General features: G+C 36.2%; 1 protein-coding gene and 1 pseudogene across 13 annotated transcripts in view; one reads left to right on the forward strand and one right to left on the reverse strand.

Moving 5' to 3' along the window:
• Positions 1–1,746, reverse strand: part of LOC101035830 (60 kDa heat shock protein, mitochondrial-like) — a 10,227-nt pseudogene extending 8,481 nt beyond the window's left edge.
• Positions 1–20,446, forward strand: part of POT1 (protection of telomeres 1) — a 157,375-nt gene extending 136,929 nt beyond the window's left edge. For 8 of the 13 annotated variants that reach the window (XM_074379122.1, XM_010343432.3, XM_074379121.1 and 5 more), the window contains 2 exons: positions 9,830–9,902; positions 12,287–20,446. The gene's annotated coding sequence lies outside the window, so the exon portion shown is untranslated. Of the gene's footprint in view, positions 1–62; positions 9,411–9,829; positions 9,903–12,286 lie in introns of all 13 variants that reach the window. The other 5 variants (XM_074379119.1, XM_074379120.1, XM_074379123.1 and 2 more) reach the window with 5 other exon arrangements.
• Positions 20,447–26,709: the final 6,263 nt, after the last annotated feature.

The raw sequence follows: 26,709 nt of genomic DNA on the forward strand, positions 1-26,709 counted from the left end.
ATCCCTAATTAAGGCATTTATTTATTTTTGTGCTTTTAAGTCTTTTTATTTTTTCTTCATAGTTTACTTATGTGTGATACTTGGAGGTATTGAGCTGAAGTGAAAATACAGAGAATGAATGATCCTAAGGGTTGGGAACTTGAAAGCTGGATGTGAATCAAAGGTAAAAGTCAGTGAACTGCCATTATTATAGTGCTATACAAGAATGATTATATAAATCTCAAAGAAATTGACATCTTTAAGACATGTACAATAGCTATATTAACAACAATGGCATAATATAGCCTTGCTGAAGCCTGGTCTTCAGGAAAGAAATCGGTATAGACATCAATTACAAGCAAGGTGCTTCATGGGAAGTGAGGACTTCAATCGTTAGGAAGTGATTTCAACTGAGAAGTTTCATATAGTCTCTTTGAAAATGCAATTACATAGTAACAAGGTAATTTTATGTTCAGCATTACTATATTTCAGGTAGTCAGCTTGCTACAATTTATACTTCTTATAGTTTAAGTACTCTTAGAGTCAGATACTTGTAAATTATAATATTAAATTACAGAATAGTTTTTAAATATTTTGATCTAAATAATATCCTGTGATTTAAAAAAGTATCTGTATTTTAAATTTCATTGTAAAGATGTGGATTTATTTTTTCAGTAATGCACAAACATTTGAAGGAAGAGGAAGAGACAACTATGTCTATAAATATGTTGATAGTTGCTGACAAATCTCTAAAAACTCTATTATCTAAATATTGCTTTTATATTCAACTATTATTAGCAACTAAGATTGCTAACTTTTACCTTCAAATTTTATAGTTATTTGATAACTATGGATCATTAATTTTTATCAAGAAACCCAGAAAATTAAGGTAATGCCTTTTCATCCTTATTGAAAAAAATTGCTACTTATAACAGTGAGACTGAGGATCTAGGAAGAAGAGTCTTTCTTGAAATAAATGCCTTACATTTGTAATTTCTGTGATTTTCATGTTTTCATTTTACCCTAAATTTTTAAATCAGAAACTGTATCTCTAGATTGAAAGCTTTCTCCAAGGCTGTGAATGATCAATGTCAGAACAACTTGTTGCAAAGTAAGGACTATAAGCAATTGTTTTTGATTTACACATGGGAAGAGGTAGTTTAGGTGGTAGGGGAAGGAGGCTTAGAAGAGGGATAGATATCACACAATATCAAACAAGGGTTAGACAGATCTGTCTTCCTCCTCACACATACATCCAAAACCTCTGTGACTATTTTCAGAAAGGTAATTGCAAATCCAAGGAAAAATTGAACATTTGACACAGTTCAATCTGACTTCCTTAAATCCTTACCTCTTTTGACTCCTCTGACAAAAAAAAAAAAAAAAAAAAAAAAAAATAGGCGAAGTTAGGATACAATGAACTGGGAGTGAAGGATAGCATTCTGTTAATGTGCAAAGCTAACTCACTTGTAGTTGGGGATATTTCCTGATGGATATTGTCATTGTTGAATAGGTAAGATTTTATTAGGTGGAAATAGAAATTCTAGGAGGAAGTAATGTGAATTTTGATTCAGTTGTTCTATGGGTGGGCCTGGGAGTCTGCAATTCTAACAAGATTTTAGAATGCTGATGATGCTAGTTTGGACCACGCTTGAAATATCAGGCTAGCAAGGCAGCAGCTTCCAGTTTCTGCATCATGCAGAAACATATTCCCAAACCTATTAATCATTAGACTCACCAGGGGAAGATCATTATGCTCCCCGCCATCTATTCTACACATAGAAGCCAGGGCACACCTTTCACAATGTAAACCAGATTCTATCATTTGCCTGCTCAAAACTGCCTTCTTATGACACTCATTAAAATCAAAACTCTTTACAAAACTATACATGATCCAGCTGGGGCAGCCTCTTTAATCTAACATATTTTATTCTCCTCCAGGTACACTGGCCCTCTTATTTTGAGGACATGTCTGCCAAACACTTTTGTCAAGGTTTTAAAATTTGCTATTATTACTCCAGCCTAGAACACTTTCCTCAAATATCTGCATGACAGCTTCTTTACTCCACTGAGGTCTCTGCTTATATAGTAAATGGATTTTATTTTATTCAATATTTAGAGATGAAGTCTTTCTCTGTCACCCAGACTGGAGGGCAGTGGCAAGATCATAGCTCACTACAGCCTGGCACTTCTGGGCTCAAGCAATCCTCCCATGTCAGCTTCATGAGTAGCTGGGACTACAGACATGAGCCACCATGCCTGGCTAATTTTTATAATTTTTTTTAAGACAGGGTCTCACTATATTGCCCAGGCTGGTTACATAGCAATGTCTTTAGTGAGGTTTTTCTCCGTTGACCTTGTCTAAATACTATTCCTGTCACTCTTTACCCCCTTCTTCTGTTTTATTTATTTCCTAGTACTTATTAACCTATTATCTTTTGTATGTATGTATGTTTCTGTCTCCCTATTACCCTAGAACTTCACCTCCTTAGGAATGAGGAATATATCTGTTTTGTTCACTGTTGCATGTCACAGTCTGGAAGGGTATCCAGAGCATAGGAAGTGCTCAAAAATAAGGAACAGAAAAAAAGAGGAGCTTTATTTGAAAATGAATCAGCCAAACAAACAGGCGTTCTGTTTCTGATAGTGGTGGAACAGGTTATATTCCATTAATATCCTTCCCCCAATTTCCTAGGTAACAATGATAAAATCTGAAAGAAAAAAAATTAAGGACTGGAGAATAACCAAAATCAGAAATTGACCCTTGACATAAGAGAACTGTATTGATCTTGCTTTTCCATTCTAGTGTGTGCAGTACAAGGCAGCAAGAACTCAAGCAGAAAGCTACAATGTTTTTTATTTGAGTTGCCAAGGGACAACCTAAGTTGCTGAGAGTTTCCCTTCAGTAAGGAAAGGGTTACAGAGGAGGGAGCACCACAATATAAATATAAACTTTCCTCAATCCCTTGTTGACTATGTAAGTATAAGTGAGAATCCAAGAAACTCAGTGGAAACCAATAGCTTGAAAATTTAGAAGGCTTCTTAGGGATTCTAGCTGCTGTCCACTACAGGGAAGACAAACATTTGGAGTGTGACTCCTGACAAGTTAGAAGGGCTTGATAAATAATACCTTTGGTTTTCCATTGAAACATCATGCTTTCAGATTAAAGACTATATCACAGAATTTGCTCTATGATATCTAACCTAAGATATGCAAACAGGCCTGCTTTAATGATATGTAAAAGCAAGCCTTCAAAAATTTATGGTGAGCAGCAGGTAATTTAATTGCCTGCTATAAAAAAAAAAAAAAAAAAACTGCTACTCAGAGAACAATAATAGAATCCAACATTTCCCCCAGGTATCATCCACAATGTCTCACCTTAAAAACATCACAAAATATGCAAAGTAAAACTATGACACTGGATAAAAGGAGAATTAATCAATAGAGACAGACCAGCAGACCCAGAGATAAACTAGGTGCTGGAGTCAGCAGATAACAACCTTAAAACCACAATTATAAATGTGTTAAAGGACTGAAAGAAAAAAATTGTCATGAGTGACCATAGAAATGCAAACTATAAAACAGAACATAATACAAATGCTAAAGCTAGAAATTAAAATATCCAAAAGAAAAATATCACGGCTTAACAGTTGATTAGAAATGGCAGAAGAAATAGTAAGTTGAACTTGAAGTTTGATTAATATAAATTATTTAATTTGAAGAACAAAGAGGGGAATAATACATTAAAGATGAGAAACAGACCTTTAGAGAGATGTGAGATAATATCAAGCTGTCTAAAAAAAAAAAATGTGCTTATACTTGTAATTCCATCTAACAGGAATAAAGTGGAAAAGAATAAATATGAAAAATATGATAGCCAAATTTCCCCAAATATGGTGGAGAATTTTTAAACCTGAAAACAAACTTCAGGTTTTAAAACCTCAAAGAATTTCTAGTAGGAGTAATGCACATGAAACCATAACTCTACATATCATAATAAAATTACTGATAACCCAAAACAAAACAAAACACTTTTGTGTGTATGGAGTAAGGTGATGGAATATTAGACACAGGAAAACAGTGATTCAAAGATGATTGACTTCACACCAAAAACAGTGGAGGCCAGAAGACAATAGACCAAAGTCTTTAAAGTGTTGAAAAAAACATAACCTCAACTCAGAATTTTATTTCCAAAAATAATTACTTTCAAAAAGAAAGACAAAGACTTTTCAAATAAATAAAAGCTGATAATTTGCCATGAGCAGAACTTCTACTATAAGAAATGCTGAAGAATTTTCTTCAGGTTGAAGAAAAATGATGGCTAAAAACTCAGATCTTCTGGAAAGACTGAAGAGCAGAAGAAAAGATAAATATGTAGATGCATTTAAAATAGTGTCCTTTTATTCTCCTTTAATTCTTTAACAGACAACTGCAGTCTTTTGTTTTTAAATTGTGTATTGACAAAGTATAGTTGTATCTATTTATGGGGTTCACAGTGATGTTACGATCTTTTGATACAATGTGTAATACTTAGGCCAATTATCACCTCAAATATTTAATATTTTGGTGAAGAGAACATTAGAACTTTACTCTTTTAGCAATATTGAAATGTACAGCACTCAGTTATTAGCTATATTCAACATGCTATGCAACTAATCTAAAAAAAAATCAGATAAGATTGTGTCCTGAGTTCTATAGTGTATGTAGATTTGACATTTATAACAATAATAGCACAGAAAATGAGAATAGATAGGTTCATGGGGTTAAGCTCTAACATTTTAGGTCAGCTGGACAAAATATTAGCTCTAAGTACTGTGATGACTTCCCAAGATGCATATGATAATTATATGTAAATTATGAAAGACAACCCATAGAGGTGTAGCTAAAAGCCAAGAATAAGTAAATAAATAGGTCGGGCCCAGTGGCTCTCATCCGTAACCCCAGTACCTTGGGAAGCTGAGACTGGAGGATTACTTGAACCTAGGAGTTCAAGACCAGCCTGGGCAATATACTAAAACCCCATCTCTATGAGAAATATAAAAATTAGTCAGGCGTGGTAGCACCTGCCTGTAGTCCCAGCCACTCTGGAGGTTGAGGTGGGCGAATTGCTTGAGCCTGGGAGATCCATGCTGTAGTGAGCTATAATTGTGCCACTGTACTCCAGCCTGGGCAACAGAGTGAGGTCACTGTCTCAGTAAATAAATAAATAGATAAATACTTAAAATGTATTGCTAATAATAAGTAATTAACTTAAAGGGGCGAAGAAAAGAAAATGTTTCTGTGCATTTCACTGTATGTAAATTTTAACTTTAACAAAACAAGGGGAAAAAAACCAAATGAACAAAAAACAGACTTAGTGGATCCCAGAATATTGGGGGAATGGGGATGCAGAAATTTATATTTTGTAACAACCTCCCCCAACAATTGTGATGATCATCCATGTTTGAAACTGTTAACGTAGATAAATCTTGCTAACTTTCCTGTGGTTGTGAAAAACACAAAGCCTCTTACAAGGCTGTTCTCTCCTTCATATAGACACATCACTCAATTGCGAGAGCAGTGGGAACCTCAGACTTAACAGCTGAGGGAAGCTGGATATGGCCTCATGGTCTGTAAGAACTATGTTGTCAAAATAACAGCAGTTATGAAAGCCTTGGAAAGTTTAACAGCTTGCTATTTTCTTTTTTATTCTTACATACATCTTGCTAACTTTTATCTTCCCTCAATTTGTCTTTTATAGGCATCTGATGGAGAAAGAATTATCATAATCTGACACTTCCATTTTTATAGGACAAGAGACTTGCATGGGGAATATCAATGTCCTCTGTCAACTCACACGTTTATGGTCTAACCACATTTGGCACTGAGGTTTTAAAGAGACAAGTCCGTGGCATATACAGTATTTCTATAAATCTAATGCTTTGAGGAAGATGGAGAATCTGTTAGAAATGTAGAGAGACCAGTGAGACCTGCAATACATCACTGGCCAACTCGTGAGAGATTTGATGTAAAACTGTTTCTTGTTCTTCTGGAAGTCGCCTTCCATTGTGTTGAGGCAAATAAGGAAACTTTCAGAAAAAAATGCAGATTTAAAATCAGGACAATAATGTATAGTGCCTAGGATGGAGATTACATTGGCAAATCTCAATGTAGATAAAAAGTGTAGAATTTATAGATTATAAATACCCATTTAATGTAATATGTAGAAAATTTTATAATCATTTTAGAAACGTTAATTGTTTTCCAGCAACCTTCTAGGCTGGTGGATAAGGTTCCATATTCTTAAGGTATATAATCTGATCAAAATCCTCTAATTTCATAATGAGTATCCCGATTTAAGGTTATTTCTACTAAATTTCTCCACATCTAACTCTCTGAGTTAGATTTTTTTTTTCATTCATCCAATATTTATTGAGCAACTAATGTGGTTCAGGCTCTGTGCTATCCTGTGAGGATACTATCCCTAACTTCACATATCTCAGTCTAATGAGAGATGCACACAATTTAAGGGACACTTGGGAGATACTACATTAGGTACTGTAATGGGGAAGCACAGGCACATAAAGAGGGCTGTGTAACTTTGAATGGAAGTTAAGGAAAGCTTCCTGAGAGATGTAGTCTCTTAAGGCAAGATTTAAGGAATGATTAGGATTTGGAGGGTAATGTGGGAAGAGGATGAAGTACAGAATCCTGCTTCAGGAAGAGGAACAAACGTGTTCAAAAGCCTAGAGGTGGGAAAGGGCATGGAAAATTCAGTAAACCCAATATATCTCAGTCTATTGAAACATGGAGTGAGATTGAATGAGAAGGTAAGAGAGAGGCTTGTGAGGCAAGCAGGTGCTAGATCATGGAAAATGTGTAAGTGATATTTAGGAATACGTGGTTTATTCTAGAAGCAACTTGAAGTCATAAAGTGCTTTCAAAGAGGGAATGGCATGGCTATATTTATATTATAGAAAGATAATTCTCATTGCAGTGCAGAGAATGGGTTGGAAAGGGAGTTTGGAAGCACTGGGGTCAGGACGGCAAGTGAGGATATTGCTGAATAATCTATGTAAAAGGTAATGGCAACCTAAACTGGGATGGTGATAATGGAAACAGAAGAGTGGAGATTCCTGGAACATTTAAGAGGTATAATTTCAAGACCTGGAATATAAGAGAAAGATCATTGAGATCTAAACTGAGTTATAAAGGATATGAGTATCAAGAGAATTTCATAGAAGTGGATTCAAAAGAACTGAGATTACTATGAAGTAAAAATTAATGTTTAAAGGAAGTAGCAATGCAAGAGCTGGAAGAGTGAGAATTTATACTCAAATAGTGGAACTTTCAGGTTAAGATTTCACAGGTGGAGAAATAACAGGTGATGATAAAGCCCAGGATATGGCATTGAGTCTGTAACTAAAGTGGAGTAGAGGTGAAGATTACTGGAGACAAAGCCAAGGAAATAGTAGGTGTAGTGCTGCATGAGATTTTCACATTTTTTTTTTTTGTATCATAAAATGAAAATTGAGGCAGAGATGAAAACTGTGAGTGAGATCCTGAAGCTTTCGGTGAACGAGAATTACCAGGAAGTCAGTTCATGAGAGAATTAAGAAGGAATAAAAGTTTGTATAGACTAAATGACTTCTTACTAAATGAACTTGTCTCTATTACTCAGAAGAAATAGAGAAAAATTTCCTTCAGTGACCTTCTTCTGACATCTCCCAGATGGAAGCTCATTAGTAGAACAGTTGCTCTTACCCAAGTTAAATCTTTGACATCTCTTTAACTGAGTTAACCTCTGCTGATTCACCACTATATTATTCCCTTTAAATTCTAATTCTTCTGATGTTCTACTAGTGGTTTCTCCTATCCTAACATTAACAGCCCTTTGGAAATGTGGGCAAGTATGTGTGCCTGTGTGTGTGTGTGTGTGTGTGTGTGTGTGTGTGTGTGCGCGCACGTACATGCACTGGGTGGAGGTAAAGGCCATTCTATCTAGACAGTTTTGTGTACTGTTTTTGCTTCTTAGAAATAATGACCTTTGGGTCCAAAAGAGACAAAATTGGGTCATGTGCTGAGAAGTCAGCTAAATATGCAATGGACATAGACAAGCACCAAACATTGAGAAGTAAAGTTAAAGAATTGGGAAGGAGATGTTGAGTCTCCACCCTGTTTTAGATAGACTGCTATATTTGAGATTCTGGATTCTCAGGACTTCACCAGAGCCAGAATGAAATTACAGGTTTGCAGGAGTTAGTTTTTCTATTAATGGGTAGTATGGGGAAAATGAAAGTGGGATGGAGAGGCAAAACAGGATTTACAAAAACAGCAAGCATGGGAGCCTCTCATTCCAAAAATAAATGCTGTAAAATGGGAAATTCAAGGTCTTCTGACTGCCATCATTGAGAAAAAAATTATAGCTTATAATTTCTTTGCCCTTAGGGGCCCTTGTAGTTTCATTATAATGATTTTAGGAGTTAATTGTTTTCAGCTTGAGATTCATTGAGCTTTCTGAATTTAAGTACTGATGTCCCTTAACAGTTCTGGAAAAGCTTTAGCCAACTGTCTCTTCCAATGTTTCCAGTATTCTTTCTGGAACGTTGAATAGCTGCGTATTTTTTTTTCACTCTGTCATTTATTTTTCTTCCTTGTGCTTTCACATTCTGGATAATTTCCTTCCCCTGCTGATTCAATCTTTCTCTTTTCAGCTATACAAATTTGCTGTATAATCCTTTCTCTGGGTTTCTTCATTGTAAGGTTTATCTTTTCAATATCTTGAAGTTCTGTTTTTTAGAAAACTAAAGCCAGGACTAACCTAACTTAAACTTTCCCCTCAAACTTTCTGCAGACAAGAAAAATGGTGATAATTTGAACTAAAGACTCAAGAGAAAGCTTGATAAAAGCTATAAATCCTCTAAGGAGGCACCAAGTTCTGGACAGATATATTTCTTTGTGATCCTCTTCTAAAGGAGAGGATTTACTTCTCATTCACCTTTGCTCTGATGGTTTAGTGCTCTGGGGCCCAAGCTATATTAAGGCTTTAGGCTTTATCTCCTTCCTCCTTCCACCCTAGTCCTGCCATGCGATTGTAAGAAACCACTGAGAGCAAAGCTAGTTTTGTCATTTACTGCCCAGTGTTTCTGCTTTCACTTCAAAGTTGGCCTCTCTACTCCTCAATTTTGAGCCAGATCAGCTAGGCATGTAAAAATATTTTCTGATGGTATACCTGCTACTATTGTTTCAGTTGGAAGACCATTCAGGGTCTAACTTAAAAGACTTTAAAGTGAAGCAGGCAGAAGTCCACTTCTGAAAGAGAAAAGATACAATGGCTTCCTGAGAGTGATGGTAAAAGCTACTGAAAGTAATGGGAGCAGAAGGTGTTTGTACCACAGCTCCTGAATTCACACAGGATGAAGCAGAAATTTATTCTTTGACAAACATGGAGGTATGATCAGAAACTAAGACAATGGCAATAAAGAGAAGGCTGGCTTGTGTCAAGGAAGCATGATGTGTATCTCAAAGAAAGAGTGTATTTTATAATGGAGAAGAAAATGCTTCTCATCAGCAATAAGACTGAGACCTCTGCTCTGGAATATATATATGTGTGTATATATATGTATGTGTGTGTGTGTATGGTTAAATATGCATTTAACAATATAAATGCATATATATACACATACATATATATGTATATATGCATATATAGCTATATGCATGTGTGTATGTATGTGTGTGTATATATATATATTGCATTTATATGGTTAAATAAAATATCATTTTATTAAAAGTTTTAAAAGTTCCAATTATGAGAGCAAATGATAAATTTGAATGTTGTTTCTAAATTAAGTGTTTTCTATTCCTTAGGAAAGAAAGAGAACTGTCAAAGCAAAACCAAAACAAAGAAAACAGCTACAGTGGAATCTACTTATAATGGGAGGTAAAGTGGAATTACAGGAGTGCTTTATCTTTGAGGGAAAGAGAAGAGGGATAAAGTGGGTAGTTGAAATCATAAAGGAGAGAATGGGGACAATAGAATACAAATATAAAAAAAAATCCAGCCAAATTAAATGTAAAGGAGTTTAAAATTAAATGTAAAGGAGTTTATGAGCAATTTGCAAATTGCAAAGCCCCCAGAATCACAGCAGATACAGAGACAAGAAAAGTAAAGTGAGGTACACCAAAGTGAGCTACAGAAACAGTTGGATTGGTTACAGCTTAGCCTTTGCCTAAGGAACACAGTTTGAATGCTTGACAGTGTATAACGGGTTGAAATATGTCGGCTGGGATTGGCCAAGACTCAGTGATCATTATAGGGCCTACTCTTAAATTTTCAGACTTGTCTACCTATTAAGTTAGGTTGCAGTTCATCCACAAGAACTCAAATATGGAAGTATTTGAGTTCCATATTTGAGTTCCATATCCTTCTCAGGCCATATTTAGTTTGCTTTAACAGGAGATAGAAATGGCAGATAATATAATGAGCAAAAAAGAAAAAGAAAGAATAAATGTCAGATTGTATAAAAGGAAGGAGAGACTAACAGAATACACAATAAAGATGCTTGAAAAACTGAGAGATTACCTGAAGAAAAAACTAAATAGACCAAAGAAATATGTGGAGATGAGGAACAGAAAAGTAAAGAAGAAAATGAGTTCAAAGCAGAGATGAGAAATGGAAACCTTGAGAAAGGGAAAGAAGCGCAGTCAACAAGTGTGTGTCTGTGATGTCGGATTAGTTGTGTGGCTTTAGATATATGTCTTCAAGAAACATGATTTCCAGTCTTCGTGGGCACATACTGATTATTCATCCGCAGGGCACTTCAGTGTTTCTTTCTTAGTAGTATAGAACAAATTGAGTAAGAGAGGAAGAGTGACCTTCCCAGGGGCAATGAAATGAACTTTCATAAATATTTGCTTATAGTTTATTAGTTTGTATAGGATTTGACTTCTTCCTTAAAATTCCTTAAATGACTTAAAAATGAATCCCTCGAATGACATGTTATTTGAATTAATACCTAAAAGAAAAAATATATATTTTTCTTACTTTCCCATAGACTCTACAAACTGGTATTGTTTAGATTCCTATAGAGACAGGCCCTGTGAGATTTTACTCCAATTTGTGACACATAATTAAGAGAGACATTAAATTCATTTATTTGAAAGGAAATAAAATTCCTCTCTTAAAATCTGATTCTTGCATGAATACAAGGCTATGTACTTGAAAGTATTTTGAGATATACTCTAAGCTTGCAAATATGCAACAAAAAATTACTTAAAGGATTTCCCACATATATGTGTTGGTTTTGAATGATGTTAAATTCATTGAAAATGTGTGATGATGGTTCCCTCAAAACTAACTTACATTTAAGATGACAACATTAGCACATATCTAACTCCATCTATGCAGATTGCCATAAAATGACAAAGTGGTTGTTTAACAAAAATAAATACATTTTTAAAGGAAAATAAACTCTTCATCAATGCAGTTAAATATGAAATTGTGACAGTCACTCTCCACAAACGTTGGGAGATTTCTACTCCATGTAGAGCAAGTAGAAGAGGACTGAAGGAAGGGCAAACCCAGCCTGCCACCTTATACCAAGCATATCTGGGAATAAGTGGAGATCTCAATGTAACCCTTGGTGATCACCATGAGGGGAGCTGGGACCTTATCTGGTGCCCAAGACACAATGACCATGGCGCATACTGCTGACTTAATGTTTTCCAGGTTACACACACACACACACACACACACACACACACACACACACACACAAAAAAACACAAGCACACACACACACACACACACACACACAAACATGGCCCTAGCTTATATAATTTTAGGCTGTCAATCAAAACAAAGAAAATAGTATCTCCAAAGAAACAATGTGCACCACCTCCACATTTCCTCCAATCTGTTGGATCTCTTAGTTAGTCACGATTTATCCCTTTTCCGCTTCCTTTGGATCCAAAAAAATGAAGAAAGGCATCTATACCAATGCCTGATGGACTCTATTTCAAGCATAATCCTCCCTTTCTGTGGTAGCATAAACAGAAATAGAAAAATTCATTTTCAGAATTATAAAAATGCATTCCAATTCACAACAAAGAAAGTATAAATATTTTCCTCTTAAAATGAGTGTAACAAACAGGAGGAAATTTTAGAAAATGTTTTTTTCTGATTTCGTTCAATAAATATGTATAATAACTATAATTATAAGTAGTATTCAAAGTATTTTCGATATAGCAACCAAATAATATTCATTCAAAATAATCTAAGGTATCTCTCTATAGCTCCTTCCCTCTTTATGCTTAAACCCACAGGGCAGCATTGGAATCAAAGGATGTGAGTCCAAGTCTTGGCTTTTCAAATTATATCAGGTGAATCTTCTCCAAAATATTGTTTAGTACTTTAATCTTTAAAAATGAGAAAAGGTATTCTTTGTTGTTATGCATTTGGCAGTTAATGTGAAAATTTTATGCAGTGACATAAAAATGCTTATCCTGTGGAAGATTCTAAATACGTTTTACTCTTATTTTCTTCTCTTTTCTTTCTTTCCACCTTCCCTTTTCAATTACTGTTTTTTCTTCTGCAGTTCATAACTATATTATATATATACTGTATTTTCTTACACCCACCATATTCTCCATACTGAAGCCTTGTCATTTAAGTTAATCTCTGCCCAGATCTGACCAAATTCACTTACCTTCTTTCTCGTTTTCCTCTTTTGACTCTCTATTGTCTCTCACATCAAAAGCTAATATTTGGGGCTTTTTAATTTTTTTTTGGAATTGTATGTGCTATCCTGGCTTGTTTAACTCTAACTTCAGTTCCACGCTAAATTCACATAATAACTTAGAATAACTTTCTTGAGTACACTAGTAGTGTACTCAAGAAATGCCAAAGTATTGTCAGATAAATCATAGTTGTTAATAAATCATTTAGTCTGCAATGTACAGGGTGGTGGTTAATACCATGAGGTCTGGAGCCAGACCTTGGTTGAAAATACTGCTTCACCACTTCCTGGCAGTGCGACTTTGGTCAAGTTTTTTTTAACTCCTTTGGCTTCAATTTGCTTAAATTTTCTTGAAGTCTTGAGTTTTAAAGGGAATAAGGAATGTAATGCAATCAGCACAGTGCCTGGTACATAATAATAGCCAACGTTTGTGAACACTCATTAAATGTTAATTCATATTAATTTGGGGATTTTCCAATTAAGTGTGAGAGTTAAATAAAGCACAGGTGAGTGACATTACTAAGAATTGCTTTAATTACTTTTTTGTTTCTGTTTTCATCTCATTCTTTTTCATAACAACTCCTTTCTTTTATTTAAAACCTGGTAAAGTTCCTAACAAGTGTGAAAATAACTTTCATCTTTGAGATTCAGAAACTATAGTACATCTTCAAACATTTATAAACAGAGAAAAATAATTCTGTCAGTATGGCCATTTAGATTGTATTAGTCTGTTCTCACACTGCTATGAAGAAATACCTAAGACTGGGTAATTTATTAAGAAAAGAAATTGACTGACAGTTTTGCATGGCTGGGGAGGCCTCTGGAAACCTACAATCATGGCCGAAGGCATCTCTTCAAAGGATGGCAGGGAAGACAATGAGTGCCAGGAGGGGAAATGTCAGATGCTTATAAAACCATCAGATCTCATGAGAATTCCCTCACTATCATGAGAACAGCGTGGGGGGAATAGCCCCCATGATTCAGTTACCTCCCACGGGTACCTCTCATGGCACATGAGGATTATAGGACTGCAATTCAAAATGAGATTTGAGTGGGGACACAAAGCCAAACCATATCATAGATATACTTATTTAATAATTTAAATAATTAAATCTTTATAATTAAAGACAGGCCTAAAAACTATTTACTAGAATGAATTATATAACATATTGTAGATTAAGGTGACATAAAAGGTTTCTAGTACAAGAGAACCTTCTTTACTTCTAGCATTTTGAGTTTCTCTGTTTCATATTTGATCTGTTATCAACAACTGAAAAGTATTAATCTGGCAAGCATGAATTAAAACTCTTGACTTCAGTATTTCTTTAGGTAAGTCAGATTTTTCTGTGGTTTGGGTAATTTTCATTGCAAGGCTAAAGTGTTAAATTTGGCATTCTTCTTTCTAAATTCATTTTAAGTCACACATAAACATGTCATTTGCATGTTGATTAACTGCCACAATTTCCTCTGTAACAATCTCAGTTTGGAAGTGCACATAAAACACAGCTGAACGGATTTCTATTAGTTCCAAAAGCACATATGAAGTAATTGTTGCTTTTTTAAAGAAAATCTGCAGTCAATGTGCAAATTATACATTTTGTTTATATAAGCAATCTAGAATGGATGTTTTAATTATGCATTTGTTTATGTATAAAATGTGGACTTACAAATCAAGGACTATAAATATAGAAAAGATCTATCCAAATTTAAGTGCAAACTTCGTGTGATCAAATTAAACAGTTTGGCTTCAGGAAGCAGTTAGGGAGCCTACTCAGGCAATCGAACCCAGTAGCATTACCTTCTGCAAGGCAGTTGAGGGAGCTCTTCCCCACAGTATTCTAGACTAATCTTGCAGAAAAAAATCAGGTGCAAGAAGGCAGCCCAGTCAGAGAAAATAAATACCCTACAAGTTCAAGCAGCTTCTTGGCAATGCTATGTTTGGAGAACATGAGCAACATAGTTAGATCCTTTCTTGAGTTTATGAAGGTTTTCAGAAAGTCGGAGGGTATTATGTTTTGAGAGAAAAGTAAGAAAAATGAAAGCAGATAGGTAGGTAGATAGATAAATACATACATCGCCAGATAAGGCAGTATGGTGAAATAGAAAGTAAAGGATAAGAAATGGGGAAGAAAAACAGTTTATGAATGGTAGGCCAGTAATAATTCTCTTCCATTTTTCTCATGGCAAAATTGCTTCCTGGTTTCTTGAATTAAAAGGAAGAAGATTGTTATGTGAGAAATACTTCTGTCCCATGGAAATACATTTTGTTTTATTTCCATATTGAATGAAGAACATGAATTCCTTCAGTCAGAATGTCAAAGATAATGTCTTCAGAAACTAATATTTACATGTTATTAAACAAATTTTTTCCAGAATGTTTTCAGGGTTTGCATGCTGCCATTTTGCCGCATCTGCTCTGCTCCAGATGACTGGCGGATTTATTTCCTAAGTCCAGGAATGTGTCTTTTGCTGCTTCTTCCTCCTCTGCCTTTTCGGCCTCTCCCCTCCACCAGCACCGCCATCCCTCCAAGTCCACACTCTTCTTCCTGCCTTGATGCCTCTCGATTCACTTACTTGCCTTATCTTTGTTCTCCATGTGTGTCTTGGCTTTTTCTTTCAGCTATTCATAGTCTATATTTTTCTCTCTCACTTTCCCTTTTTTTCTCTTTTCCTCCTGCATTGAGAGCAATATAAAGTAGACCTTTTTTAAAAGATTGGATTTGTACGTTAATAACATTTTGTGGTTTTGTTCTAATTTAAAAATAGGGTAATTTTAATTTAAAAACAACAGTCAAACTGAGGCAGGATAAGTAAGATTTGGGGGCTGTATTAGTTCATCCTCACACAGCTATAAATAACTACCTGAGATTGGGTAATTTATGAGGAAAAGAGGTTTAATTGACTCGCAGTTCTGCAGGTTGTATGAGAAGCTTGGCTGGGAGGCCTTAGGAAACTTACCCGTCATGGCTGAAGGCGAAGGAGAAGCAAGTAGGTCTTATCATGGAGGAGCAGGAGAGAAAGAGAGTAGGGGGAAGTGCCACACACCTTTAGGCAATGAGATCTCATGAGAACTCACTCACATTACAGAACAGCAAGTGAGAAATCTGCCCCCATGACTCAGTCACCTCCCACCAAGCTCTTCCTCTTATACGTGGGGATTATAATTCGAGATGAGATTTGGTTGGGGCACAGAGCCAAACCATATCAGGGGCCATATTGACTTGCCCCCTTGTGTGGCGCCCCACAGGCCCCTCCACAACCAGCTCTACATCCCTGGCATCCTCGTGTGCATCAGCACCTCTTTTGCGAGATAAGCAATCCTACAGGATACTAGCAAACCACCAACCAGATGGTTACAATTTCCTGCTATCCAGTGTGGCCTTGGAAAGAGAACAAAAGTTTCTTATTCCTGATGGAACTTCCCCATTCTCCAACCAATCAGCACCAAAATCCCAAGAAGCTATTAGCTGCAAATTCCTACCATGGGCTGGGTGGGGTGGTGTGGGGCCGGGAAGAAAGGCAGTGGGGGGTGGCCAGGGCTTCCCTGGTGTCTTGTATGTGCAGCTAGGGTCAGGGTTTAGTTTTTAGTAACCTTTTCCTCATTTTAATAATAATTTTTTTAAAAACCTTAGGTAGAGATTTTATATGCTAATGATACACACGATTTGCATTAAGGCATGATACATGTTACAGCTGAGCTCATGCTCCAACGGCAGGTCTTCCTTTGCGTATTTGACTTCACCAGGTCATATGTTATGAAAATGTATGTACAGCTTCCATGAAAGGAATTCTTTTGAGCCACTAGCTGCCGTCTCCCTCTGAGTAACTTGCTCTGCCTCTCAGAGTGTACTTTTGTTTTGCCCTAAACTGTACTTACTCTTGCTTTAGACTTGCTCTTAACTTCTTATGTGTGGTGAATTCAAGAATCTGTACCTGCCCACTAGCAACAAAACTACAGTGAAGTAAGGATATGTATGTGTGTACATGGTGTACTTTGCGTGTTGTTAATGTTGCTTAGAATGTTCTCCTCCTTCACCAACTGGTCTCTGGTTCCTCTAGTTCATCCTTCAAAGTTCAGTTCAAATGTCCTTGAAAGTCATTTCTGCATGCTCCCCTAACTCCCAGTTTAAATTGTCCCTTTCTACTACACTCCCTTAAGTTTCTGTGCTATGCCATAGTTGTGTTTCAGACCTTGTAAACATTATCTCATTCTAACAACTCTTTAAGGATGTCTCATTACCTTTAATTTACAGATGAGAAACCATGGCTCACAGAGGCCAAGGAATTTGTCTCAAGTACTCTGGGAAAATACTCTTCTGCCTCCCGGCCTTAGTTCTTGCTGTTTCCTCTGCCCGAGATGCTCTGTCTCCAGATCTTGGCATGGTTGCCTTCTTATTTCTAGTCATCTTTCCACTCACAAGTCACCTCTTTGGAGAAGCTTGCTCTGATTCTTTAATTACCTAAAGAATCAAATTCCTTGATTACCTAAAGAATTCTTTAAGGTATAATATCTGCCTGCTTTTTTTTTTTCTTAATAGTTTTTACTTTATGAGAGTAACTTGTCTGTTTACTTGTGATGGTTAATATTGAGTACAACTTGATTGCATTGAAAGAGGCAAAGTATTAATCCTTGGTGTGTCTGTGACGGTGTTGCCAACAGAGCTTAACATTCGAGTCAGTGGACTGGGAGAGGCAGACCCACCCTCAGACTGGATGGGCACCAGGTAATCAGCTGCACGCATGGCTAGAATAAAGCAGGCAGAAGTTGGAAGGGCTTGACTTGCTGAGTCTTCCAGCCTTCATCTTTCTACTGTGATGGATGCTTCCTGCCCTCGAACATCAGACTTCAAGTTCTTTAGCTTCTGGACCAGGCGTCCCCAAACTACGGCCCGCGGGCTGCATGCAACCCCCGAGGCCATTTATCCGGCCCCCTGCTGCACTTCAGGAAGGGGCACCTCTTTCATTGGTGGTCAGTGAGAGGAGCACAGTATGTGGCGGCCCTCCAACGGTCTGAGGGACAGTGAACTGGCCCCCTGTGTAAAACGTTTGGGGACGCCTGTTCTGGACTCTTGGACTTACACCACGGTTTGCCAGGGGCTCTTGGGCCTTTGGCATAAGACTGAAAGCTGCACTGTCAGCTTCCCTGTTTTTGAGATTTTGCAACTTGGACTGGCTTCCTTGCTCCCCAGCTTGCAGATGGCCTATTATGGGACTTCACCTTGTGACTGTGTGAGCAAATATTCCTTGATAAACTCTTCTTCACATATGTATCTATCCTATTAGTTTTGTCCCTCTAGAGAAACTTGACTAATACACTTGTTGACTTACATGTTGTTCATCTATTCCACTAGTATTAAACAAGCCTAAGAGTTTAATCCTCAGCTCCTGGAAGTGTCTGGGGTTATCACAGATGCTCAGAAAGTATATAATGAATAAAGAATTGAATGAATAAATAAATAGGGAAATCTTGGACCTGGCCCTGTGACTTTTCTATTTCATGTTCTTTCCAACCCATCTTAATAGTTTGTACATCGTTTAAGATTGTTTACGCTGAAATATGCATATCCTTAAAACGTTATGCTAATACTAACTATATTATATCAGGGTTCTAGAAAAACAGAACCAATAGGCTGTGTGTATGTGTGTGTGTGTGTGTGTGTGTGTGTGTGTAGAAAGAGAGAGAAATTTACTTTGACTAATTGACTCACTAAATTACAGAGACTGGCATGTTCAAAACCTGTAGGGGGTGGCCAACAGGCAGGAGATCTAGAGAATACCTGGTATGGTGGTTGAAATCTAAAGGCAATTTGCTGGCAGAATCCCCTCTTGCTGGGAAAGGTCAATCTTTTGTTCTATTTAGACCTTCAACTGATTGGATAAGGCCCACCACAGGTGGTAATCTGCTTTGATCAAAGTCCACCGATTTAAATATCAGTCTCATCCAAAAAACCCTCACAGAAAGAGAGCTTATATCCTCAAATAACCAAACTACATTTTTTTCACCTTAATGAAGTAATGAAATAATTTAAATCAATAGGCATTTGAAAATTTAGAAATTTAAGTATTGATTAATTGGCTATGACACACAGGGTTCTGCTTGATGCTGGCCTTAAATAGGTGAATGAAATAGACAGATTTCCTATATTCATAGAGCTTCTTATTTGATGATAAGTAAACATATTCATATTATCATATATGATTTTCTTGTGTAACATCAAAAGACACAACCTCAATTTTCTCCATGCAATGTCACTGTTACAAATTTATGGAATTGGTTTTCATTTCTCTTCCTCCTGTAAGTCTGTCCTTAGCCTTCTTGCCCTTTCCTAACAGTTACATCTGCAAAGAGCACTGTTGTGTTTACGAGAACCTCAATATTATTGCTGGTTAACTTGAAGGAGTGACTGTTAGGCTTACGGCTTCAGTTCTTTATTTATAAAATGAGTGTAATGCTTTCTACATCGTCACAATGAGATGGGAATGCAATCACCAGAAAGATATAAGGTTTTAATGGCAAATGGTTAGGAAACTTGGAGAAGCAGAAAAAACAAAGAACAACACATAAAACCGGAGTTAACAGTGAGATTCCAGAGGCAGTTGTGACTTCTCATATGACCTCAGCACTGCAGTGAAGTTATGTAGGTTCAGATGATACTGCCTAAACGGAGCAGGAACACCATTAGGTAGGAGAAGCTTCCTTTGTCTTTCTCAAGTTTTTTGTTGTTGTTGTTGCTCTTATTTTTTAATATATCCTCATGGTATCAGCTAGGCTGTTCCGGAGATTCTGGCTACATGCCTGCTTCCTCACTAGGTGCAAATAACTACTGCAAAACAAAATTAGCACCTTCTCCAGTGTTTACATGGAGGTGGGATGGGGCGAGGGTCCATTACTCATGATCAGGCTTCAGCAGGCCTGGGCTTCAAGCTCTGCGAGTACTCCTAAAAACAACTAGCTCACAAAGATAATATGGAAATGTTGGAAACACCTAGCACATAACATGCACTCAATCAATTAAAAACTGGAATGTTATGACATGTATCATTTTGTCTATAACTCTGTAGGTATATTGCTGTATTACTAGATTGACTTGAAATGATAATATTCTACAAGTTGATTTCTTTTCATTACCAAAGTCACTTGTAACAGCAAGTTACTATTATTGTCATTCTATATGTTATTATTCAGTGCATTATTCAGCATGCTATACCCAGAACATATTCAGAATTTTTATATTTCTAACTTCTTGTGCATTGACTATTCATAAGTTCCTGGGAAAAAAGGGGGACACTATTCCCCTTTGCATGTAACTAATACTGGTGAATACAGAATATTTTACTTATTATATTGCTTAGGAACAACAGTGTAATGTACATACTTAAAGGTGATTCAAATATTTAATTGGTTTTAGTAGGAAGGAGCTTTTCCTTGATTCTTTTCATGTTAAGAGTAGCAAATTATACTATCTCTGAATAGAAATTGTGCATTTTAAAAAGCCATTCCATTCCATTATGTCACATATAAAAACATGCAAAACTTGTGACTGTTTTTTTGTGTATACTTATTTGTACTTTCCACAGTCTCAATGTAAAACCACTTTATATTCAACCCCAATACTCTTACCATATGCAGAAACTGTTAACAGGACAGCTGTTTATTGGTCAAATTAAGAGATGATTAAATAAAGTATAAAAGCAAATCTGATCATGTCATGTCTCTCAAACAGCATGACACCCCCACAAACAGAAACACACATGCAGAAACATGCCCCTTAAATGCTTCATTGACTGGATTTCTCTCTCAGGGTAGAGGCAGAACTCTGTATCATGCCTCTGAGGCCCTTTAGGACGTGGATCCCCTGTGTCTTCAGCCCCATTCATGCCACAGAGCCTTGGCACTCTCTGTGTTAGCCACAATGACCTCTTTCAGCCCCTCAACTGAGCACACCCTTTCCTGCCACCATGCCTTAGGACATGGATGTTTCCTCTGCCCAGAATAACCTTTCCCCTCCCTGCTTAGTAGTTAACAGCTAAGGGTTCTTTAGAACTTCTTTATAGAAGTTGTTTTCAATTTCTGGTTTAGTTAAAGTACTCCAATCATAGATTCTAAGCATCGCATATCTCTTCTTCAAATTTGTGCCCACTGCAATTTCACATGTGTTTATATGAACTCTTAATTACTATGCCTGCCTCCCCATCCTCATTAAACCATGTGGGCTCCACAGGATGTAGCCCTCATTGGTTTCGGCTCATCGTTGCATTCCCCAGTGCCTAGCACTGTGCCTTGCAGTAGTAGAAGTTGACAAATATTTATATCAAAAAATGAAAAATGGGTATGAGCTGTGTGTGAATGAAATTATTGGAATGTTGACCAGGTTTTCACAATATATATTTGTGCAGTTGAACTATCAGAAGACATAATACATGGTTTAATTTATCTGTTTGAAATATGGACATCAAAAGATTTTTGTGAATGAAGCGCTAATAGTTTCTACCCTTGCTTTGAATTCTTTAGGGCAGCTGCTAATTTGCCAAATGCCTTTGATGAAAATGTTTGCATTTTCTTGTATTTTTATTTGTTTTCTTGTCATCCTTAGGGAGCAGAATGCCTGTTTGACTCACCCTGACAGATCAGCTTTGGCAGGTCTGCTGTTGCAGAAAATTCTCCACCCCAGAGGTTTTATCTCTCCTGCAGGGAAGGCTCATGAGCAAATGCTGTCATTAGCAACCATGCACTGTTGAAGACATATAGTGAGAAAATATGTCATGCATTGTTTCCATGTACCAATTTTAGTATAAAATCATGAAGAATTTTCAAGATATTAACTACAAGTTAAAACAATTTTTAACCTAAATCCTGAGAATTTCCCTTGGCATTTTGATTTTCTTTTTGTCTTTCTTGCCCATCTCTTAAAAATTAAATCATTTTGTTTTTCTGAGAAAGATGCTTTTATCTGAGGATTTTCTAAGCTGTACTGTTAGATTTCACTTACTTTTTTATATAGTCTATTTCATACCTATTGGTTTAACATCATAAAAAAAAAATCTTTCCTAGAGCAAGGACAATATGCATATCAAGCTTCCTTATAGAAAAGCTCTATTTTTATATATATGCAAGCATACCTCACTGTTTTTTGCATAACAGATAAGCAGGTAAATATTTGCTAAATTAATAAATGCTTAAAATAGTTATATGTATGTATACTTTTATCCCCACAAAGCATTCTGGGAAATAGTAGCACTTTACTTAATTTGGTGACGACATTGTGTTGTTGTTGTTCTTTAAAATTTTCTAAAGCCATAAACGAGAGTAATAATTCTAGGCTCTGCATGGGGCCACAAACCTGGGTGAATGCATAGACTTGATCAAAAAAGGAATTCCCTATAAAAATAGCAGTGCCTAGAATAATAGTCAGGATTAAAGGCTGATTTATTATGGAAACTTCTAAGATAATTGTTTCACACTGTTTTCTTTCAGGTTTTAATTTGAAGGGTTATCTATATACTGTTGATTGTAAAAGAAATATTTGGCAGGAAAGGGTTTGAAATTCAAGTATAAGAGGTGGTAGGAAAGGGCCCATAGGATCATTAACATTTGGGCTTGTAAATAAATAGTTTATGTTTGGAATAATCTTACCTAACTTCATTAGCATCTGTTATTTGGTTACAGAATTTAAAAACAGGCTGTGCGCTTTTTAATTTTTTAATTTTCACACCTATAATCTCAGCACTTTGGGAGGCTGAGGTGGGCAGATCACAAGGTCAAGAGATGGAGACCATACTGGCTAACATGGTGAAACCCCATCTCTACTAAAAAAAAAAAAAAAAAAAAAAAAAAAATTAGCTGAGTGTGGTGGCACACGCTTGTAGTACCAGCTACTCAGGAGGCTGAGGCAGGAGAATCACTTGAACCCCTGAGGCAGAGGTTGCAGTGAGCCAAGATTGTGCCACTGTACTCCGCTTGGCGACTGAACAAGACTCCATCTCAAATAACAAACAATTAAAAAGCAGTGAACGTAAAGAATCATTAAAAATTTAATCTATACCTTAAATATCTTATTTTAATCTAAAATATATAAATGTTCATTTATTCACAAAGCTTTTGGGATGAGGCCAACAACATGAGTTCTGTTTCCTGAGTGAAGGTCCTTACCTTCTTTCTTGCATAAACCACACACCCATAACATATCATTTACATTTCTAGTTTGAGTTTCACTCAAGTTAATAACTTAATATTTAATAAAGCAATCTAAAAGCATAAGCATTTTTAACTTTTTATTATAACATTTTATGATTTTCTTACATCTAACTTAACATTTTAAAAATCAAATCTTTCTGAAACATTTAAAGAAATGACTATTTTCATAATGAAATCTCATCACTTTTTATATAATGTTAATCAATTTGCATAATTATTATGACAAGTACAAGTGACTTTCACAAAGAAACAGATAACTGATTTTGACTTTGGTAAGTAACATCACTCAAGGAGAGGGTTGGAAGCAGAAATGCCTGAGTCTTCTATGGAGAAGCCTGTCAGTGCCTGGGCAGCCCCTTGGCAATCCATGTGTTATGGGTGGAAAGAAGAGCATTAATTAATCCAATAGTTTGATTAATTCTAACTGAACGGTATTCTTTTAAAACTTACATGTGCTTTATTTTAAGAATAACATATTTATTATAGGTATTTGAAAATAAAACACGTATATACACATACACACAATGCACCACCTGGAAAAATCACTATAAATATTTTCAACCATTTCTCCAATCATTCTAAGTCCATAATGCTCTCTCATGCAAGGACCACTTACAACACAATAGTTTTTAAACATAGTCCATGTTTTTAGCTAATACTGCATATATCACATAAAAATAGGATAATATGCACTTATAATGAGTTATTCTTGTTATAACTCATGAACATTAGTCCAGTGTTGGACCTATAGCTAGAGTTTCCAGATCTTCTTCTGTTGCATAAATCCTCTGTCCAAAAGAGAGATTTTTAAGAAATAAATAATGTAAAAGACATGAATCACTCATATGGAAATAATGTGAATGTGAAAAATATTTATTATGTTTTGGATGATAATATTTTTTAAAGTGCCTTAGCCATTTTCAAATGAAGATAGGTGAGTAAAAAAATAGAGAGAGAGATGTCCCCAACCCTTCCAGGTAATTAATGAAAGAATTAAGATGAGAAACCAGGCCTTTTCTTAATATTGTAATATTTATGGGTACCTGATTAAAATATAGACATTATGATTTAAGTGAACAGTATGCTCTAATGGTCTGAGGAGATGTTTTCTTTCCAAATGTATTTCTTTGATTAAAATAGCAGGTCTAACATTCTTTAAGTATATTTCCCAGTAACAATTTAAAATTATAGAAATTTCTGAATAAGTAATTATGGGACAGCAATAAATGACCTCAAAAAACAAAGCTCTGGATTGCTTTTGCAAAATGGCACATGAATAAAAAGAATTTCAGAACTTGTTAGAAATGAAAATGTCTTATGACATGTTGCCCCAAAGCCCTCCATAAAATGTTGAAGCTTAATTTTAGATTATACAACTTAAAGTTAAGAACTGCCTTGGCTCAGTTTGCTTTTTCAGGCAGCCAGCACAGTGCCACATGAAGATGGCACATAATAGGCACTTTTTGATTGACTGTCTCCAATTACTTTGCTTTCTTTAATGTGATCTCCAAGTCTTTCTTAAATACTGGACTTGTTTCATTTCTCTTCATCTCAAGCCTTAAGAGGAGAAATGCATTCTCCTCCCACCTTCCATTTTGTGCTAGGGTCAGATAAAACTGTTTTACAGATCCCCTCAGTTTGTGTATGGCCCTAAAGGACATTGAAGGAAAAGGAAGCAGAAACAATTCAGTTTCCCATAGCAGCATCACAGAAGGACTGTCCTTCAAACTGATCTCTGATAGTTTATTGGGTAGAGGTGTGAAAGTTATATGACTTGGTTCCTCTCTTTTATAGGGCTAGAGAGGAAATATTTTTATGTACTAAAACCTCTATGGATTCTGGACACACTACAGAACTGTACACAGTTAAAAATCCAAAATCTAGAATAGCTAATGATTTTTAGGCAAAACTCTAATATTGTTTAGGGTTCTACCTGTAGTCATTCTATTAGGTTTAGCATGTTGATCATAAGCCTTCACAGTAATAATATGTACACCTTTTCATAAAAATTAGGGAATTTGAGTAGATAAAAGTGTAATAAGGTTTCTGGGTGAGGAGTGAGTATTTGTATTGACAGATTTTATTGCAAGCAACTGTAGAGCAACTTAACCTTAGTGACAAAGCACCAGAGTATCTTATGGATTCCAAAAACAGTGGCAGCGGATTTCAAGCACAGAACTATGTTCTGGAGCTGGGTGCTTTCTTTTTCTGAGTCTCCTTTATTTGTCTTACAGGTTACAAGTTGCTTTTCTATGTGCCTTTATCTTCATTGGAAACATATCTACCAATAGCTCCCATGTCATGTGTAAACTGAAGCTACTCTGTGCACCATCTTTCTGCTTTTGTCCCAGTTGGGGAGTTCCAGGTATGGGACTAATTGCTCAAGCTCTGATCAATTTGACAGAGCCAGGACTAGGACAATAAACTGTTGGAGTAGTTGTACCTCCCAGAAAAGTGAGTGTGCCTGGGGGCTGAGTGGAGTTAGTCATGGTAGTGGTAAAATGAAAAAGGGGTCCTTGTGAGTTCTTTACAATTTTCAAGAGACTAAAATCAATTCAACAACAGTAAGTTACTGAGCAACACCTAAATGTCACTATGCCCTTTGATTTTACATCCATTACCTTTTCAATCATTACAATCTTGTGTGCCAATGAAGTGAACACTTGTAACTTTTTCTGTTCAGAACCACTTCTCATACTTGGAAATGTTCTCACCATTCCTGCTTCTGTGAACTCAATTCTCTGTGTAATATAACTGTTCAGTGTCTATGGAAGCTGTCCACTTTCAGGTTGCACATTCCCTCTGACCACATTTAAAAGTTCAGGTATGCTCCTCCGACCATGTCACTTTCCTGCCTAGGATACTGAAACTAAAAAAAAAAGAGAACTCAAACTATTTTTCCATGTTACAATTGATTGTTAATGCATAAACGAAAAAGGTGTTGGCAAACATATTTCATCATATACTTAAGATGGAAAGGAAGCTGGAATGCAGTGAGAAAGAAATAAAAAATAATAATAAGCTGAGTGGTAGACAGAAGCCAAGACAAGGGATGGATTTTGGTTCCGATTCATTTCCTGTACCTCCATTCACCTCCTGTACTCCTGCAGGGCATTCTGTAGGGCTTCCTTGCTGGTGGTACCAGTGGGAGCAGTCTCTGGTTGAAATTCATTAGCTCATTAAGTCCACGTTTACCTTCATTGCCTTTCTGACCTGTCTCTCCCATTTCTACTTTCAGTTCTATTACAAGCCACACTGTACTCCTGTCACTTTTGTAAGTCTCTGATGTTGAATTTCAGCTTTGTCCTGGTTTCATTTGTGTATCCAGCTCTCCCCTTCCCTCTTGTCCCCTGTATTCACTTGCAGATATCAGTTTAAAACTTTCTTCTTCAAAAACATCTACTCTGTCCACCCAGCTTATGTAAGATACTTCTTTATGTCTTCATAGCACTTAGTATTTCCCCTATTCTAAGAGCTAACTTTGCCATGGTACCTTCTAATTAAATGTATATTTACATAATTAAATTGCCTATTACCACATAAGCACCTTGTGGATTTGAGCCATAAACTACTTTGCCCACCATTGTACATCTAGCTCATCTAGCACAATATCTGGCACAGGGGAGGTAGGCAATAAGTATTGTGGAATAAATGAAGAGATTAATATATATTTGAAGATCATCAGGCTCAGAATAAGTGGACAAATAAGTATTATCCTAATTAGGCACTGTTCAAAAACAATATAATAAATACACTTTTTTTTTGGAACAAAAATGAGCATCCGTTGTTCCTAGCAGCACTGAACCGATTATAGA

This window comes from Saimiri boliviensis, chromosome 10 (assembly GCF_048565385.1).
Source record: "Saimiri boliviensis isolate mSaiBol1 chromosome 10, mSaiBol1.pri, whole genome shotgun sequence".
Lineage (NCBI taxonomy): Eukaryota > Metazoa > Chordata > Mammalia > Primates > Cebidae > Saimiri > Saimiri boliviensis.